The 18811-nt window shown below is 40.7% G+C and overlaps 1 protein-coding gene and 1 pseudogene across 4 annotated transcripts in view; one reads left to right on the forward strand and one right to left on the reverse strand.

Annotated features, from left to right (window-relative positions):
- The window catches only part of CREB5 (cAMP responsive element binding protein 5), a 389578-nt gene that overhangs the window by 185424 nt on the left and 185343 nt on the right, over positions 1–18811 (forward strand). The window lies entirely within an intron of this gene.
- LOC118524341 (small ribosomal subunit protein uS5 pseudogene) lies at positions 4384–5077 on the reverse strand (annotated as a pseudogene).

The following is an 18811-nucleotide window of genomic DNA, read 5'->3' on the forward strand; positions in this document are numbered from 1 at the left end:
AAAGGTCAGCTAACTGCCTATAGATTGAGGTTACTATGGTGAGGGGGACTTTGGGGGGCCTGGGATCTGTGCCCCTAGTGTCAGACAGTATTGACAGAAATAAGATCAAGTTCCCCTTGGCTTCTCCCCTCCACCAAATGCTAACTGGCCTCGAGAGCATGGAACTTGCGTTCTTGGGTCTTCAGTTGCCTTCAGGTCCCGCATTCAGTCTCTCATGGCACGTGTATTTAAAGGCTATAGCCACGTCTGCTGGTGGTTCGTCTTGGGTTTCTTTCTGTGTCCCACTCTGCCAGCTGGGTAGAGGTGGGGAGCCGGCAGCAAAGGCCAGGCCAGAGGGAAGGTGCTGAAAGGCGTACTCAGAGGTATCTGGCTTTGGGTTTTTACAGAAGTTGATAGCATTCGGCTTAGTGACCACAATTCAATTATAAGCACCGCACAGCCATCCTGAGTGACTATATCCTTGCCAAAAACTGCTGTGTAAAGGCGGCTGCATTTTTGTTAGCCTTGCCTGATGGATTTTTAAGTATATTAACCACATACATTCACACAAAGGGGAAAATTTACTGCCTCAACAGAGGGACCTAAATCCCCCAGGCTAAATAAACCCAATGAAAACATAAGAACTGCATTTATGGGCCTCCCGAAGATAAGAATTCAACCTTTAAAAAGGTTCCTTCAAATGAAAAATGGATGGCTGAGCTGCTAATGGCCCAGCGACCTAGGGAATTAACTCTTCCCTAATGTGCAAGGACCTCGGATCAGTTCTAGCTTCTCGGGATGGGGGATTTTCATCCCAGGCTCCTGAGCCTGGAAGGTCCAGTCGTGGCCTCAGAGATTTAATGACAACCTTGGAGGACAGACTATCTTGGCAGTTTTTGTGTTGCCTCTGTTTCTCGTGTGTGTGTATGTGTGTGTGCATGTGTAAAGAGAGAGAGAATCAAATATGTGTGTGTGGGGGGAGGGGAGAGTGGTGGGGGCCAAGGTCAGGAAAGAGTACATGTGCCCCAGTTTTTCCCAGTTAGCATTTGGTGGAGGGGAGAAGCCAAGGGGAACTTGATCTTTCCTCTTAAACTTAGGGAAAGAGCTAGAGGGCTAAGAATTTACCTAGTGGCATGATCCTGTGTGTGTTTCTTTACAGAAATAGGCTATCCATCAGGGTGCATATGAGTCAACGGGTCTCCCTGAAAGGTTCTCGATCTTCTGGTGCTATTGAGGGTCTCTGAAGATTGTCACCCATAAATCCTGACACTAGGTTAAGAATAAGTTACAAGGATGTCCATGAATCGACCTGCAGGTGAATTCATGTCTCTGTTGTATCTGAGTATCATTTAAAAATAAATATGGTGGGTGGGAGAGGGGTTAACTACAAAGGGGGCAAGAGAACTTTTTGAGGTGATGGCACTGTTCTATATTGATTGTGGTGGTATTACATGATTGTCTGCATTTGTCAAAGCTCATAGAATTGCATATTAAAAAGAGCGAATTTTACTATCTGGAAATTATAGCTCAACAAACCTGACCTCCCTGAAATAACAAATGAATAAGTAAATAATTTGTGAATGAAGAAATGAATATTCCTTTCACTTGTCCCTGGCTGCTTTGCCAGCCGGTGAGCCATTTAGATAATGCCTCCCTTTCAAAGGAAGGACACCACATAGTCAACTCCAGACTATGAGCTCATGATGCCAGTAAAGCAGTTCCAGAAAAAGCAGAGATGGTGTGTGTTTCCTCCTGGGGCAGATGACCTAACCCTCCAGGTAGCAATGCCCTTGTATGGTTAGCACAGGTAGGGAAATACCTGCTTCATGCTGACTCACCAGATAAAAAATCATTTCTCTGAATGAGTCAGAATCACAAGTGTGTTCCAAAAAGTCTCATATGTCCTGCAACGTGTAGGGCTCAAAGCACCAATCAGGGTACCTGCTTGCAGGGTCTTTCTGGCCGTATATGGATAATATCCACAACCTGCAGCTCTTACTTCCAGGTGTGATCACATTAAACTCTAACTCACTCAATTGCATACTCAGGTACAGGAAAAACTTATTTAAATTTATGCTCTACTAATGTTGCTTATTCAGTTATAGGTAAACCTAATAATGGTAGAACAAAGTGCTCCAATGTTAAGTGTATACCTGGACATTGGGGGAGTGTGTGTGTGTGTGTGTGTGTGTGCGTGCGCGTAAGGATACAGAGTTAAAGCAGACTTGGGCAATGTAAAATGCCACAGAAAGTAGGGGTTTCCAAGGAAAACATGGGGAAACTCTGTATGTGAATCTAATGTATGCTATAGCTTTTAAAAGGAAACATTAATAGTGAAACATGCCCTCAAAGGGCAAGCCAGTAATAAATTTCATGTCAGAAATTACCTGTCAGTAGGATTATGTTAAATAATGTTGAATTCTTATTAGTTGGAGGGGAAAGAGGAGAGTCGCCTTCTCAAAAATGTTCAAAGAGTGTAATGTTTCATACACAAATCCCATTATTGTTTGATGGGATTTTTGTGCTTAACCCTTCTTAAGGATGTATTGAAAATTTTGGCCATTTTCGTTCATTCCCCAAATGCAATCATTATAGGAAAAGAAGCCACTTTTTCTCTGCAGGAATTTGGGATTACCCCTGACGACCAGTGGATCTTATAAGACATCCGTTGCAGAGTGTCCTGATTGGTAAATGTGTGCCTGCTCCCTGGAGTGACCAAGGAAACTCTCTTCACTCCTATGCCTTAGCAAAGTAGTCATGAAATGGTGGGAGCCCCACTATTTCAACAGTTTGAGCATTTTGCTCGTTTTGGCCAAGTAACTAAAAATATATGTTTCCCCTTGAAAAAAAAAAAATCTCATTGCAAATGCGCAAGTGCCTAAGAATTTTTAAGGTTTTTTGCAAGATATTGGGTCTGAAAATGAGGACACTCACTAAGCCAGGGCCTAGAACCCCGTCCTAGATGCAACGAGGATGAGGGACTACTGGGAACAGAGTGTCAGACACACTGAGGCTTCAATGTAAGCTAATGCATTGTCACAGGGCCCTTTACAAAGGGCCACTTATGAGTCATAGGTGTCAAATCATCATCCCTACTCCCAGAATAAAAGATCGTTTTGACTTTATGTGAACTGACTGAAAAATGATGGCTGCATTGGATTGGGTTTTTGAAGGACAAAGTCAGAGGTAAGCTTTGGGATCCCTCCATGTGCTTTCATTTGACCCGTTGATTACTGGTCGTTACCTGTCTTAGGGTCCCCTTAGGAAATTGTCATATTTGATGACATATATGATTTCATGACATTCGGACAAAATCTTGCCAGAGGGTGTCTGCTTAAGCACCTTGGGCATTTGTGGGAATATTTATTTCTTTAGGTTGTTAAATATCTATTTTAGTAAGTGACCCCGGAAGTAATTGACAAATGGTCTTGGGGGCGGCTTAGTGTCATAGATAACCGTTTTAAAGCGCAAGCCAGTACATCCTTTCAGGGGCAACTTGCAATCTGGAGAGGCTTCTTGCCAGCCTGAAGCATTCAGATCTGCTTTAGGAATGCTCTATCTTGGGGGTAAGGACAATAGTATTTTAAAGCTCATTCAGATGGGAAGCACTGGTGCCCTCCATTTAGGTTTTGATCTTGTGGTTATGGAATGATCTTTTCATTACATTGCCAAAGACATAGTTTCACAATGTCCTGTTTTGAGTTAGTTAAAACATAGAGAGGCTAGGCTGCTGTTATTACCCATAATGTAGTGAAACCGAGACTAAGACTGTGAAACCACACTTTTCCCTTGAGATATCACCCTCACCACCAGCAGGCCCTGTGTCCTGATCTAGTCTAGCTTCAGTCAAAACAGATTGGATATTCTTGTTATCACTTCTGAGAGATTCCTCATGCCCCACTCCTAATGAGGGTCCCCTGCATTTCCAAAAGCTTCTGAACTTCCTGTGAAATCCCTTCCTGCCTTTCAGGCTTGTTTATCTTTTAACAATTGAGCAAAACCTTTTTTTTTTTTTTTAATAATTCTGAACAAAACACCTTTAAAATCATTTTATGATGGAAAATGTCAAACATGTCCTAAGTACAGAAATGAGGATAATGACTTCATAGACCTGTCACCCGACTAAAAGAGTTCTCGACTCATCACCAGTCATGTTTCGTTGGTGTCTCTGCCCACTTCCAGCCTGCCCCAAGGTTGCTGGAAGCATCTCAGATATCGTAGCATTTCTTCCCTAAGTATTTCAGCATGTAAGTATAAAAAGCGAGTATTCTTTAAAGAAAAGTAAACACAATACCATTTTCCGCCTTAAAAGTTACCCGTGGTTTCTTAATATTTTAAAATACCTTTCAGATTTCCTTGATTGTTTCATAGGACTTTTGCCCTTTACTTTTTTTTTTTTTTTAATTAATTCACTTTATGTCTTTTGTATAAAAACACTACAGTGGTAGCCACAGCTGCGGTCTGGGGCCTCTGCAGGGAGACTCTAGTGTGATTCTGCAGGAGGAGGTCAATTGAATTCCTGATAGGGAGATTTGATGAATACAGTCTTTCCAGAAGTCAGGGGTGAGGTAGCTGCAGGTCTTGGATATGGCATCAGAGGTGGCCTTGGCGTAGTTGTCTGGGGTGACAGTGCAGCCCCTGGTTGAGGTGTGACAGTCATCCATGCTGGCCATTAGTAGCAGCTTCCTGGGCACAGAAGCAGAGATGATGCTGGTGCCTCTGGGGGTGGGATGAGGTGCTCAGTGTGGAGGTGGGCACCTTGCAGGGACAGTGTGGGACTTGCCTGTCTCGTTTCCCCAGTAGTCTCATCACATGGGGAAAATTGAGAGTGTGGCCAGGGTGATGGCCCCAAGCAGAGCAGTGGCTACCCCCTTGGCGTGCTTAACACCCAGACCAACATGGCCACGTAGTAGTCCCAGATGGTAACAAATGCCTTGAGTTTGGTCCACTGGGCAGCATACCTCTGCTCTGACATGGGCATAATCTTCAAAGCCTTATCCTTGAGGCACATCTCCAGGAAAAAGTCAGTGATTTAGGACTCTTTGATGGGCAAGAAGAAAAGAGAGATATCCTCTGGGATAAATATCCATGTGTTCATACCCTTGCCTAGGTGACCCAGCTTGGTCTTGCTTCTTCCAGCTCCATGATCTAGGCCAGACTGCCACTACCTCCTACTCCAAGGCCCCAGGAGCACTGGTGTACCTCCATCATTTTGTGTCTTCTCAGAGGAAAAGTCACTTTTATTTTAATCAGAACTGTTCGGTCCATACATTGGAACTGGTTGACGTGTCACTTTTAAATCCCAGATCCATGTCCCCCTTGTCTTGATTTTCCTTGCAATTGATTTGTTGAAGAGCCTATAGACAGACCTTGTATAATCTGAATATTGTTGATTCCATTTTTATGGTATCAATTTGACAAGGTCCTCTGTTTCTTGTATTTCCTGTAAGTTTGTAATTACTGGCTATCTAGACTTGCTTTAGAGTCCAGTTCAGGGTTTTTTTGGCAAGAGTAATTCATGGGTGATGTGGAGTGGTACTTCTGTCAGGAGGTACCAATTCTGTCTCTCTTTGGGGTGTTGGCAGTGATTAATAGCCCTTGCCTGGACCCATTATTTCTTTAGGGATTGCAAACTGGTGAAGTCTCATTCTATCATTCCTTCTTCATTTATTGGCTGGAATATTTCTATAAAGAGAACCTACCCACAACTCTGTGGCTACCCTGAAGTCTGGTTCAAAACTTCTTAAAGCCTGTGTCCCATTAACTTTCATGTCAGAGAGATGTGCTTTTACCTAATAAGTACCCAGAAACAACTCTTCACTCATAAAGGGAAGTATCATGTAGGAGGAAACACCAGGCCAGTGTCTTGGCAGTCTTGGTTCTACCTCTAAGATCTGTATAATGTTGGACAAACTTTGTAATTGATTCCTCAGAGCTGGTGGTCTCCAGGCCCTTACCTACGTGTCGATCAGAGAAACAGTTTTTTTCTAGTGGCATTTGAACAAATCAGGCCATGACTTTTAAAAATTGTGTAGGGGCACCTGGGTGGCTCAGTTAGTTAAGTCTCCAACTCTTGATTTTGGCTCAGGTCATGATCTCAGGGTCCTGGGAATCGAGCCCCTCTCCCTCTGCCCCTCCTCCTGCCTTTCATACACTCTCTCTCTCTCTCTCTCATAAATAAATCTTTAAAAAAATAAAAAATAAATAAAAATTATGTATTAAGAGCCTACCACTAAGGTCCCTTTCAGCTGAAACATTTTGTGATTTTCATTTAGGATAAACAAAATTTAAATCCATGTCAGGATATTTAGGAATCACATGACCAAGAAGGGCTAAAATGTTATCTCTAACAATGCACTATCTGATGTATCCATTCATTAATTCGCTAGTTTATTTATTTATTTACTTATTTATTTATTCTTTAAACAAGTGTATATGCTATCCAAGTCTCTATAATAAAGTCTAAAGCTTGGGAGTGAGCATTGTGGACATTTACCTTTTTGGGATCTCCTGAGGTACCATTCCTGAAGCTTTAGCCTGAATTTCAGGAAGTTGAGGAAATGATGCTGGAATTCTTGAAAATCTACTAAAACCATCCATAAGAATGATTCCATGTACTTGAGAGCCAAATTTGGAATTTTCCCCCCATGGAAAGAATGATTCCATGTACTTGAGAGCTAAATTTGGAATTTTCCCCATGGAAAGTGTCTTTGCTATGCAGAGCCAACATAAGGGATATTTAATAACATCCCTGAGAGGGAAAAGCAATTTAGAAGAACATTTGGAGAACTCTCATTAGTTGTTTACATGATAAAGTTAATCTCAGATTGTAAAGGAAAAATCCAATCAGTGCTCCCCCTTCTAAACTTTTCCTCCATCTTTTGCTTTCACCCAGTTACTGATTGCGTACAGGTTAGAAACATGCATGACATCTAGTGACCACACAGTTCCAGGTTCCAAATAAGAAATGTGGACTCTGCTTTCTCATTGATGCACCTTATAGTCCATCCGGGACATGGGCAGTAGAAGTGGCCCATGTGGAGGGGATGCTCAGGGAAAGGAAAGCAGAAAACACAATTCCAAAATCCACCACTTGAATCACACTTGGCTTGTGGCAGGAGCAGCACGAAATAAAAGTCAACAGTCCTTGCCTCTGAAACTAGGAGCAAATGGGGGCCTCCCTTCACCACAGTTTCACCCAGTACTTAATCATAGAAGGTGCTGCTGCTCCCCTGGCACTTAATAATTTCTTAATAGGAGCTGTTCCTGGCAGAAAATGTTATGAAACAACCTTAACAGTGATAGGAGAAAAGAGCAATGCTCCATATAAAAAATTCAGAGCCTTTCTTAGAGGCCATGAAGTTCTCATTCAGTTTAATTATCACCAACAAATATTTATTTCTTCACTTGATGAATATTTATTGAATGGCTCGTTTGAGCAGCGTGTGGTGTAGGTGTCACCATGACACAGAGATGACAAGAAGCAGTTCCTTACAAGCCAGTAGGGCAGAGAAGGTTTGCACAACTCATGATGAAACAAGGCGAACTTTGACAGCCCTGCATTAAAGGTGCACAAATGAAAGTTTTATGAGGACACAGTAGGAAGAGATTAGTTCTAGAGGGAGGATTGAGAGGCAGCTTAGTAAAGGAGATGGGCACTGAAGCTGAACTTGGAAGACCGGAGGGGGGGCAGTCAGGGCACATGCAATAAACCGGGAAAGATGCGGAGAACAGCTCTCCTCACTTGGCCTCTGGTCATCCTTGAAGACATTAGAGCTTGGAGTCCATGTGTGTGTCACTGGGTGAGACCATGATGCTGAAGAAAAAGGAGGAGCTATTTTAAAAGTATCCCCTCATTTATATCAGCTGCACTCCTACTGAACTTGCCCGAAATTAGCATGTCATCATCTTAAACTACTGTCATCGTGAGCCTTCCCCTGGGAGGTGAAGGGCCCATCAAGTCTTGGATGAGCACCCACCCCTGGCTAGACAACACCTCCAACTCCTTGATTCCTGCCTCACAAGCTCCCAGTGGGGCCAGTCTAGAGATTAGAATATAATCTATTTTCTCGAAATAGAAATATAATGATTTTCTTGATTTGATGGGCTAGACAACACCTCCAACTCCTTGATTCCTGCCTCACAAGCTCCCAGTGGGGTCAGTCTAGAGATTAGAATATAATCTATTTTCTCAAAATAGAAAATAATGATTTTCTCGATTTGATGGAGTCGGAGGGCGGGTATAGCTCAAACATTGCAACTTTCTCTTCAAAACAATGGCATTCATTCTCTAGATGCACAGAGCATTTTATGATTTACAAAGACAGGATCTATTTTGATTCTTGTTACATGGCTTTTTATTCTCACTTTATAGATAAAGACATTGAGGGGCTCTTTTGTTAAGATAATAAAAATAACTGCTCTCATTGAGCCCGTTGCCAAGTCCTGTCCTAAGCACTTTACATTTATCTCATTGAAGCCCCTAAATTGTCCTGTGGGGTAGATTCTTGTTGATCCCCTTAGAAAACAGGCACAGAGAAGTTACAGAACTTGTTTAAAGGCCCACAGCTAGTAAATTGTAGAGGTAGGATTTGAATTCAGCCAGCATGGCTCCAAGATTGCACTGGATGACCCATAATTTAGGTCTGGAAGAGAAAGGTTATTCAAATCTACCATTCACCCAGCCAACAGGATGCCTGGATATCACAGGGAATGTTCCCCAATGGCAAATGTTTCTGCTGTACGAATGCCTTCTCACTCATTGGCCTACTATAACAGGGTAGATTTCAAAAAAGCTGTTAAGGAGAAAATTGTTTGGTGCCTGTTTATTTTCCCTTGTCATTCTACAATGAGACAGATACCATCCTCTTCAGTGAGAAAACCACACATCTAAATCTGCCTCTGTTCCTCCAGAATGGCAGTGAAGAAAACCTTGGGGACAGAGGGCTTTTCCAAGTTTTGTGGGGAGCAGAGACTCATGGGAAGACAGCACTGAGCACAATGGTCATGGGCTAAAAGTGTGATATTGGGCTAGTGTTACCCCTCTGAGCCTCCACTATATTAAATAGCGACTCTTCTGCCTATCTCGTGTAAAAAAACTATAAAAATTAGTGTTATCTCTAGAACACTGTACAAATGTAATGAGTTATTCTTGTCGTTTACAGTTTCTAGCAAGTAGTTACTTTTCTCAGAGCTCATCCTCATGCCTCAATGCAAGAGACTTTTTTAAAAAATGAAATTTGACAACAACTTGTAAATTTCTACTTAAGTTAACCATCATTATAATAAAATGGACTTGATTTAATGAAAATACTCAAAACAATAACTTTTAAGATGACACGATAATTCATCCATTAAAGTTTGATGTAGGGATAGATTTAATCTGTATAGCTAAGAGAAATAATTTTTGCAATCTTCTCAGAGATTTTTCTAGAAAATTCAGAATAAGTTACTTTTTCGATGTTTTTAGATTTGAAAAGATTTGCATTTGAGGAGATTACATCTTCAGAGACAGACAGAACTTCCCTACAGTCAATAGAGGTAGGCTTGAGTGCTTCTCTACCACTTACTGCTCTAGACCTTAAGCAAGTGATTGAGTTGCTCTTAGCCTTGTTTTCTCACCTGAAAAATGGGTACATAATTATAATAAACTTTATAGGTGTTTACAAGGCTTACATGAAATAGGCATTTGAAGCACTTAGCATGGTCAATGCTCAAATATTATTATTTTTTTTTTCTGAAAAGAACATGGCTCTGTTGCATATTGCAGAATTAACTTCTTTTTAAAGGTTGAATAGTATTCCACTGTAAACCACATTTTCTTTATCCATTCATCTGTCGATGGGCATTTAGGTTGTTTCCACATTCTTGTACTGTGAATAGTGCTACAATGAACATAGGAGTCCTAATATCTCTTTGAGATACTGATTTCCATTCTTTTGAATAAATACCCAGAAGTGGGATTCCTGAATCACATGGCATTTCTATTTTTTTTTTTGAGGAAACTTCATACTATTTTATTTTTTTAAAAAAGATTTATTTACTTATTTGTTGTTTTGAGAGAGGTGAGAGAGAGACAGAGAGAGAGAGAGAGAGAGGTTGGGGGGAGGGGCAGGGAGAGGCAGAGGGAGATGGAGAAAGAAACTCAAGCCGACTCCACGCTGAGAGCATGGAGCCTGACCCGACGCTGGTGCTCCACCTCATGACCCTGAGATCATGACCTGAGCCTAAATCAAGAGTCAGATGCTTAACCGACTGAGCCACCCAGGCGCCCCCTTCATACTATTTCCTATAGTAGCTGCACCATTTTGCATTCCCACTAACAAGGTGCAAGCTTTCCTGTTTCTCCCTAGCTTTGCCAACACTTGTTGTCTGGTTGTGTTTTGTTTTGTTTTGTTTTGACAATAACCATCATGACAGGTGTGAGGTGATATCTCATTGTGGTTCTGATTTGCATTTCCCTGATGGTTAATGACATTGAGCATTCTTTTTCATATACTTATTGGCCATGAAAACATTATGCTAAGTGAAACAAGCCAGTCACAGGAAGACAAATACTGCTGATTCTGCTTATATGAGGTATTTAAAATGGTCAAATTCATAAAATTAAAGAGTGGAATGGTGGTTTCTAGGGGCTCGGGGAAAGGGGAAATGGGGAGTTATTAATCAAAGAGTGTAAACTGTCAGTTAAGCAAGATGAATAAGCTCTAGAGAACTGCTATACATTGTACCTATAATCAACAATAATGTGTAATAAGGAGCAATAATAATATATAATGATGTGTAATAAAGTATAATAGTACACTTAAAAGTGTATTAAGAGGGTAGATTTCATGTGAAGCGTTCTTACAACAATAAAATAAAAAAATTTTAAATGGTTCTGAAAATTGGGAAGGTCTGACCCTGATTCTAAATATAGGGAAAAAATATGTTCCAGTATGGCTATTCATATCATCCTCACAGAATTGGCCAGTTCTTAAGTCTGACAGGATGCAAACCTAGTAGTACATTTTTACATTAGATACAGAATTGGCTAGTGACCTTTTGATAATATTTAAATAAGATGTTAAACACAAGAAATAATTAGATAGGAAGACAAAGGCATTAATGTGGTAAATTATTTTGTGCAAATTTATCAGTAACTGGACCCTGGTACTTTACCAGGTGAGTACCCAAATAGTTGGGTACTCCGATATTGTTTGTAGGATAGGATGTTCTCATTAAACCTCAGACTTGGATCTCCAGGAAGCCTCCATCTTAAACTAAATCCTACTCAATAGCAAATAGATTTTGATATAATAAACTGATGAGTTGGCTTAAATTATTGTTTGATTTAAACAATAAATAAGAATTGTCTCCATCAAACATACAGTTGGAACCCAATCAGTGAAAGACTTAAAAATTAATAGCTCGGTGGAGTAGTCAAGCCAAGTCTCTGATTTATTCTCTGTTATTGAGGTAGCAGAAATAGAAGGAAACTGCTCTTTGGAAATGCCAAAAATAACTATTCCAGAGCACTCTATGTTGATATTGTTGAAGTCTTTGTTTGGGAGCCATCTGATGAGAAAAGCTGCATTGTAAGGAATTCCTTTCATTTCTTCAATAACTGAATCCACTTGGAAGAGGTGGTCCCATTTATAACGAATATCTCAGCGAGCAGTGCTACAAGAGAACTCTATTTTTAAAGGGAATGTTACAGAGTCCACTTTTTCTGTGAAGCCATACCCTTCCAGGGCCATGTCTTGGTATCTCCAGGTCTTCACATGGGCTTGGTGACTAATGAAAGATCATCATTGTCTCTGGAAAGAATCTTCTTAAGTGATAAAGTTGTTCATAGTATGTGACATTTCTAGATAAAATTTATATTTGGCCTTATAGAGACACTAGGAATCAAATATTCGGAAAATCCCTATTCTCTTCACTTTTCCATACCTGGCCCTAGGCTCCTCCCATTTTGACCCTCTTATTGGCATCCAGAGCCATCGTGATCAAGGGAAAGGAGGCCAGATTGACCACTTTAGAGTTTGGAAGTGTCTGTATAGATTGCCATGCCCTCTGCCACAGAAATGCTGTTACCAAGGGAGAACCAAATGAAAAAAGGAACACAGTCTATGATCCAGTTGATATTGAACATGAAGAAGTGCTTGCTGGCATTAACATTTTACAAAACCAACAAGAAACCCCTAACATGAATTCCACCAAAACTTAGTCCCAAATTTGGAATTGAATGCTAATTGAAATTTACTTCCAAAATAATTTCAGAATGACATGAACATTTCCCCCTGGCTGATATGGCAGCATCTTCCGAGGGCCCCCAGAACTGAGTGGCCTTGGAATTGTGTAGTGAGACTGGGGAAGCCCGTAGGGATGTCCCAACTAAGACCATTCATGAGGTGCAATCTAGGCTTGGCTAGCCCCGGGAATTCAGAGGAGTCACAGGAATCCTGCCTTTTTGGTAGAATGTTTGCCTGGTCAGGTGGTGTATAAACTATTATTAGAATGCAGGGTTACTGAAAAATGCTGAGAGCCAGAAAGTTTGTGTTATGATAGATACAAACAGAGGAAAGTATTTACAATATCCCTTTTGCCCCAAAATAGATTTTAACCACTATAAAGCTACAATGGAATGTGTCCATTCATTTCTAAATGGGTTGTCTCCTACCCCCATGCTTAGGTCATAGTTATTTCTAGACTTCCATGTGACAAGACCTTCACACACCAAATTCAGTAGTGTCACCTTCTGAGCAAAGTAGCTGCATGCGCTGTGGTTTTCCCTTGTTTATTTTGTCTTGTTTTGTTTAACACAGCCTGTACCACTAGCCTCCCAATCAAGGTCAGTAGATTGAATTCAACCCCATTCATTTAAAAGAGCGATAAATTCATGCCAGCACCATGATCTCACCCCCCTGAGTGGCAGAGTGTGTCTGTGGTGTGCTGTGAAGTCAACCTTCCAGACACAAGTGTCCTTGTGACCCTGAAACCACACCTGAAAGACAGGATGGTGTCGTCATACCAGTGTGAATTCTGACTGCAACTTAATGTATTAAGGGCAACATGTATCCAGAGGTGAAAAGAAAATGAAAATGTCTGATTTATTGTCTTAATTGAGGAAGACCTATAATCCAAATAAACTATATCAATAGAGAAGACTCATCCAAACACCAGCGTGCAATTTCCTAATACTCACTGCCAATTCACTATCAAGTAGATGGTTAGGAAGCCTCAGGTGGATTCTAATTGTACAAGGGCCAAAACAGATCTTATTGCTAAGGCGGAGGTCAGTGATTAACATTGTGATGTGAAGTCATAGTCCTAGCAGCGCAGCTCTTTACACTGTGCCAGGTTTGAGATCTGTGTGCAGGCAATGTTGACATGTTTGCCTGTGAGTGAAAGTCAGGTGAAGAGGGTGGCAAATTCCTCTTGTCCCGACATGAATTCTTACACACATAGATATTCTCTCTTCCTTCCTCTCTCCTCTCCTCCCATTTCCCCTCCCTCTCATGCACTCTCTCTCTCTCTCTCTCACACACACACACACACACACACACCACACACACACCCTTCTTCCCTCCAATCGTACATCCCTTAGTGATGTTCATTACGTCGGCCGTGCAGGAGGGGTAAGAAAATGCTTACTAACTTGTAGCCATCAGACATGCCTCCTGAAGCAGCTCGGGATTTCGAAGACATGCTCTAGCAATCAAGGAACACCCAAAGAAGTGGGAAACCATACCATCCTATCACTACCAGGGCTGAAGGGAGCAGAACTGTAGCTGACATTTCTTAAAATGTTATTATGTGTACTGAGTGCTTTATATGCATTACCTTATTTAAGCCTCACATCAACCTCCTGAGGTCAGGACTATATTTACATCTTACAAATGAAAATGAGGCTCAGAGATATTAAATGACTTATTTATGGTTATACAGATTGACTCTAAACCATTGTACAATGCAAGTCAAAACATTCCCACCTACTTCTTTATAAGAGCACGTATGGGATGACATCTTATTACTCTGCACCTAATACAGTCTCTCCCTACATGCCTATGAAGATGGATAGATCTATAGGAAGTATGGGTCCAAGTGTGTGCCCATAGATGGACACTGGCACCCACGCATATGGCTCGTCCTGCTACCAAATGTTTTGACCTTAAGGTAGTCTCTGGTCATATTCTAATATAATCAAAGAATCTTTATATTTCAGAATAGCTTTACAGATTAAACTCTGCCCGATCTGAAATGCCTCTTCTCTGTTTGGTGAGGGTTAAATGGGTGTCTCAGGCCAGTGCTTAGTTCACATTCTATAAATGGCTCTTATTCCTTGATCTGACTCACTGTATGTATTACAGCAAAGTCACTTACAGATCAATTTATTTTTAGAATCTTAAAGAAACAGATTCTACAGGGAGTGTTTGTTTCTGACCACAGGCTAGTGTGAGTGAAAACATATCTCAGTGAGGAACTTTCTTTCCGTTCAATTCCTCCACCCATGGCTCCCTGTTAGTGATAGGTCTTTGCATTTTGTGTTAAAATGTTTTGAATTATTTAAATAGCAGAATGGCAAAATTTTGTGCCAACATTTTACATAGTAAAGGAGTTTTGTGGTGTGCAAGTGGGAAAGCCTTTTGAGTTTTAAGGAAAATAGTAAGTCAGAAAAAATTGAACACAATTAATATTCAGAAAAAAAAATTATATGCCTATTTCCTACTTTGCAACTTTGCAATAGAAATTTTCTCTAAGATTGAAACCCAGGAATCAGATAAGAACAATGGTGATGATGGTGATGATGATGATGATGGTGGTGGTGACTACCACCACTGTTAGTAAGGAATTCCATGGATCCATCTATTAAATAAATACGGCATACTGCCCTCTACAGGTATTCAATCTAAATGGATAGTATTAAATTCATACAAAGAGAGAAAGCATTCTCAAATACACAGACCAATGCAGAAATGCAAATTGAATATTGAGGCCAGTTAAATAAGCAAATCCTTTCTGCTCTACAGGTCCAATTTGTGCAAATTCTGAAGCCAGAAAAGAAGCAGGCATTTAGTAACTCACTTATTTTAATTTACTCTTTTGAGTTTTTGAGTATGTGTATTTGATGTCAGAATCAGGGAAGAACAAGTGGGAATTCGTGAGCTAGTTTTTTGTTTACACTTGAAAAAGCTAATTGTTGTTTGGTTTAACTAAGCCCTATTGTTTTTTTGCTGACGTATTTAAACGAACAGTTAATTAATAATAACAGGTTTGGAAATCTCAACTTTTTTGCAGGTCAGAACGGTTGGATTTTATACTGCATTTTACCAACATTTTAAAATACTAAACTAACAGGCTTTGTACAAAAAGAGGGTCTGTCTGGCTCCTTCTCTACCCCTCTACCTCTGCCTTATCCCAGTCAGTACTCTTGTAAGTTTAGTGTGTAAGTTGAACATTTTTATCAATTTATTCTTTGCTCTTCCTTTGTGTGGATATGAGCCAACAGAGGAAAAATCGGTGGGCAAAGAGTCTGAAGAACTGGTTTCTTATACACCTTCTACCCTCAAATTTAGTTTAGATTAGTTTGGCCTGATGACTGAATAGCTCTTAATTTTATTCCTCTCCTGTTAAAGGAAGGGCTGATTCAGATGGGAAGCCCATTAGTCCTTTCTGGGATTTTGTGATATGTGGGCCAGTGAGTGCGTGGGGTAGTGGTGATGAGCGCTAACTTTGGAGCAATCCTGGGCCCATCCCTAGCTTCCTCCACTTACCTGCTGGGTGACTGTGGGCCAGTCCATAATGTTTCTGAGCCTTGGTTTCCCATCAGCAAAATGAGTATAATAGTGTCTACATCATAGGTGTTTAGGGAAGATTTAAAGATACAGTGTAGTATAGGATAAAGCATTTTATAAACCATCTTGTTTAATTCCCATGACTACCTTGTAAAGGAGAGACTGCTGTTACCCCCATCTTACAGATGAGGAAATGAGGCTTGAGGAGATTCAACAACTGATCCCAAGTTCCAGGGTTAGTAGGTGTGGACCTGGATCCAAGCCCAGACTCAGGCCATGCTTCGACCACTGTGTATCTTTATTCATTTTCCCCACATATGTGGATGGAGCAGCGAAAAGGATGAGCTTCACTCTACTTTTTAAGATGCCCCCTCCCCCATCATTCTGATTTCTGGCCAGAAAAATTGGTATCTCCAACTACAAGAGGTACAGAGGACCAGAGAGTCGATCTCTGCTACCTACACTCTCAGTGCTTGGTAGACATGGAAAGACTACAAAAACATTCACGCTACCCTGTGGTTCTCAGAGTTGACTTATATAGTCAAAAAGAAGGGGATCCTTGTTAGTGGCTGGAGTTAAAATCCCAAAGCGCAGTCAGCCAAAACCTCATCCAGATGCAAGTGTGTGGTCACTGGTCATGCATTTCTGTTTGCTGAATTCCATACAGCCAAGGCAACTGCCTTGCCTCGCTGAAGATCCACAGGGGAAAAAAGTTATGTGCTCTAGTACAAAAAAACACGCAAGTGGAGTTCTCGCTCATCGTCAGGAATGCTTGATACAGCAATGTTTATTCCGTGGCCTCCGTCCATGGAAAATGTGCCATCAGTCTTCATGTGGGGAAAATCGACCCTGGGCTTCCTTATTGGCCTCTCATTTTGTTAAAATGTTGTAGCATCATGGAGGATAATCTATTCCAATCAAAACAATTTTGTGGAATCATAAAAGTACATGCATTTTAGCGAAATAACTACTGTTAGAGTCTTCTTGGCTGTTGCCAGAGTAAAAATGTATATAAGTTGTCATTACCATATGTTCCTTTTCTTCACCTAATTTCTTACATCCTCTGGGGAAAGTTTATGATAATGAGATCCTAACAGATTATTGTCTTTCTTCCTTATGGTGTGCTCGTTTTAGTAGTTCATTCTTTGGGGGTGTGCTTGCTGTCTTATATTTAAAATATATAGTAGCTGTTGTATGATAATGTAGTTCATTATTTCCTGTATATTTTTATTATAGATCACTAGGATAAGTAACATTTGTTGTGTATGAAAAATGACACTTGTTTCTGCCTTAAAATATCATTTCTTGTCAAAGACTCCACTGGCTTTATTATTTGAGTTGTATGGTTTTTAATATAAAATCCTTGGAAAGATTGAAGTATGGAAGGGCTCGAATTTCAATAGGAATTTCCTGGTATTCTCTTTGATAATTGCATTAGCTAATCCTCATTTATTGCTTACTATATGCCGGGCTTGTTCTAAGCGTTATGTGTGTCAATCTGTCAATCTGTTCAACCATCCTATGAGCTGCATTATGATAATTATGCCCATTTTACAAACAGGAACACTGAGTTATGAGAGGTTAAGTAACCTGCCCATGGTGACATGGCTCCTAAGTGCTGTTTCTGGGATTTAAACCTGAGGAATGGGGCTCAGCATCTGCTCTCACAACCCCTCTCCTTCTGTACCACTTTAAACTGTGGGGTGATAGAATAGAATTGATTTTATTGCTTTTAAAGGACGTTTACTTGCTCTTTTAAATGAGTACAAGTAGATTGTCATCTTTAGCCTGAGAGAGAAGGAAGAGCTTATTCAAGAAGGGATCTGAACAATAAGCAAGAATTAGGTTCTTATGTTCTGTTATAAGGCCTGGTGAAGGAGGCTGAATGTGTCTTACTCCCCCTGGTGTTCAGAATGGGAGCCTGTGGGGGCCCTTAATTAGATTTGGGGAAAGGAGCCCCAGGAAGGCTTCATTTCCTTTCTGTTCCTAAGCTTGAGAAATGAAAAGCAGCCAGAATGTGATACAAGAGTTTCTTTCCTCATCTGTTTTTTCTCTCAAGGCTTGCAATAAGTTAGAAACAATTCAGCATCCAGTTGCAACCCTTGATGGTCAAAGTTATTAAGATTTCTAATTTCTTAAAATTTTTCCTGTTCCCCATCCCTCTCCATTCAGCCACGCCCTTGGCCTTCTGCCAGAGTGTCTGGTTTTCCATAATTAGCATGGCGGTTCATATAATCTTTCTTTCCCTGTCTTTTGCCCCGGCTGCTGGCCACTCTTTCCAAAATCTCCATTGTAGTTGCCTTGTTATTGTCAGCTTGGAGTTTCTGATAGCCAGCCTTCAAAATGGAAGATCATCCGGAATTTTCAAGTCAACTTGAGCTTCAATCTTTGTATCAGATAAGATGGCACGCAGGCCATTAGTTTAAAGAGTGGCACAGCCCTGGCTACCTGAGGGGCCTGAAAAGAATACAAGTGCTTGGGCCCCACCCCTAGAAAATTTCAATCATTTCTTCTGGGGTGAAGCCCAGGCATCCACTTGTTTTTTTTCTTTTTTCTTTCTTTCTTTCTTTTTTTTTTTTTTTTTAATGTGAGGTCATGGTTAAGAAACACTGGGCTAAATTAATCTTTTGGCTTAAATCTGAATACCAAGACCCTGAAAGGTCTTGGCTCAGAAATATATAAAATTCATGTAAATGGCCAATTGTAATTCCCATGACCTGTCTCTTGAAATGTGAAAAGGGTTTTTTTCTATACAGTTATGGTCATCCCCAGATTAAAGGGAAAGGATGAAGTTCATGGCACCTTTGAAGTTCTCCCCAGACCTCCTCTGACCACAACCTTTGCAAGAGGTCCATGCTTTGTGGCTAAGGCGTTCTGGCTTATCTTCAGCCCGAGACAAACCAGGGCAATCACCAGAAATCATTTTCACAACAGTGCCTGGTGCATACTGGCTGTTTAAGAAATCAAAATTTGTATGTGGCTTAGTATAAAATGCAGGGGCTACTATTACTGTGTTGAGTTTGGAGATGAGTCTAGTTTCTTATCTGTAAAATAGA

Source organism: Halichoerus grypus, chromosome 12 (assembly GCF_964656455.1).
Source record: "Halichoerus grypus chromosome 12, mHalGry1.hap1.1, whole genome shotgun sequence".
In the NCBI taxonomy this organism is placed as follows: Eukaryota; Metazoa; Chordata; class Mammalia; order Carnivora; family Phocidae; genus Halichoerus; species Halichoerus grypus.